Raw genomic sequence first — 2,123 nt, 5'->3', positions numbered from 1 at the left:
GATTGATCAAAAGTAAATAAATAAAAGAAGATTGAATGGAGCCCCTCCAGGTCAGGGACTGGGAAAGAAAACGCCATCTTTAAGGGCAGAACCCTGGGGATTCTAGCTGGAGGATGTGTGATATTATCTGACAGCTCCATGTTTTGCATTAAAAGCCAGAGATAAGTGAACGTCTTTGCTTTTTCTCTTTGTCAGCTTTAGTTTCTTTACTTTTCCTTCCTTGTTCCTTCTGTCCCTTCCTCATAGGCTATAGCTGCTTTGTACCTAACAGACATACACACTATTCATTTCTCATTCAGGCACAAATTTACAGATGTATATATTTATACATCTTTGTATCCATTTCCATCTATACATATATATACTTCATACATACACATTTGTCTCCACGAATTGTTCATTTTCTAAAAATGTTATTAAGACATCAGGTTTAGGAAATGTTTTACTCCATGTACTGTATTTACAAGGTCATGAAATTATGACTTCACTGCTCAAGAAAACAGGACAAGAGTTGGGTCAAATGAGGTACCTAAGATGGTTAGAAACCCATTCAGAGGCCAGAGCCATGATTTGATACTGAGAATGAAGAGACAGAGATGCTGGGAGAAGTGACCAAAGAGCAGACAGAGTGAGCAAGCCAGTGAGCAGTGGATGGGAAGGAAGGACAGTGAGCTGGCCGAGAGGCATGGCCTAAGAGGGGGAGCACTGTACTTCCACTGCGGGTACAGCAGCCCAGATTTTTACTCCCTGTCGACAGCCACACTGGGCAGTTACACCTCTCTCCCCTGGCAGGTGATTTTAAGTATAATCATGCTAGCCTAACTAGCCACAGGCTCACCTCTTCTGTCTTTTCGACAGAGGTGCACGTGTGAGTGCACGTGCGTGTGTATGCAACTATCCATTTCCAGTAACCTCCTAAAGTTCAGACCAGAGCATTCTCATGACCCTGCTGACTCTGAGGAACTAGTCTCCTGTCTTACTTCACCTTTTCTACCTTCACCACTGTTTCCCCAGTTGTGACTCCTCTCTCCAAAGCTATCAAACTCGAGGTTCCCCTGGCTGTCCGCAGAATTTCCAAGTGTCGTCCTTTCACAAAAGCCTAGAAAAATATCAGAAAAGCTTTATTCCAAGGTTTATGACCGACCTTCATAAATTGTTCTTAGCAGCAGCTTAGGTTTTTCGGATCCCCTTTCTCTAAAAGTCCCAACTATCTTCACAGCTGGGACTAAATCACTCTATCCAGAAATGCCAACCCTCTTGAGAAACAATAAGAAGCAGTATTTCTTCTTCTTGAGAAATACAATGAAATAATTTTGGATCAGAGAGAGATCTATATCATAGGATTTGAGGAGTATTTGGGATATTCAGGAAGGATTTAAGGCTGTTTACAAGGGTCGATAACATAACAACAAAACAGCAAAAATAAAAAGTGGGGTAAGGAAGGGGAGGGAAATAAGAATAGACTCCAAGCCACAGAGTCTCCTCTTCTCCCTAAGCACATGACAGGAACACATGCTCCCTGTCACGCTGAGCAGGCTTGCCATGGCTGAGCTGCCATCAGCTTATGACACCTGTCACCTAACTGTTCTCTTTGTCTCCAGGCCCCTTTAATACTTCATCCATACTGCAACAAAAGTGATGTCATAACACAAGCTGGATCAATCATTCCCTGGCTTAAAACTTTCAACAACTTCCCACTACACTGAGAATGGAATCTAAACTCTTCACTATGGCCCTTAGGGTTCCATCTCATCTTATACCATGCCTCCCCTGGTTTCTCTAGTCTCCAGTCATTTATTTCACAACATTACTTCATCCCTTAATCTCCCTCACCTATTTCTCTCCTCTGCTGCTTCTCTGGCCACCACCTGTTTGTCTTCTGTATCTATGACTCTTTTGTCAATACAATTTTATTGGAACATAGTCACATGCACTTATTTACCTATTAAGTATGGCTGCTTTTGACTATAATGGGAGAGTTGAGCAGTTGCAACCACATGGCCCACAAAACCTGAAATAATTATTTTATGTTTTATAAAAAAAATTTGCCCACCCCTGTTATAAGGAACTAGAGAGAAGGAAGAATAAAGACAGAGGATTTTAGAACACACTATCACACCATA

The sequence above is a fragment of the Ovis canadensis genome, chromosome 2, assembly GCF_042477335.2.
Source record: "Ovis canadensis isolate MfBH-ARS-UI-01 breed Bighorn chromosome 2, ARS-UI_OviCan_v2, whole genome shotgun sequence".
Taxonomy (NCBI): domain Eukaryota; kingdom Metazoa; phylum Chordata; class Mammalia; order Artiodactyla; family Bovidae; genus Ovis; species Ovis canadensis.
The sequence above is the reverse complement of the archived record's forward strand: the minus strand, read 5'-3'. Positions refer to the sequence as shown.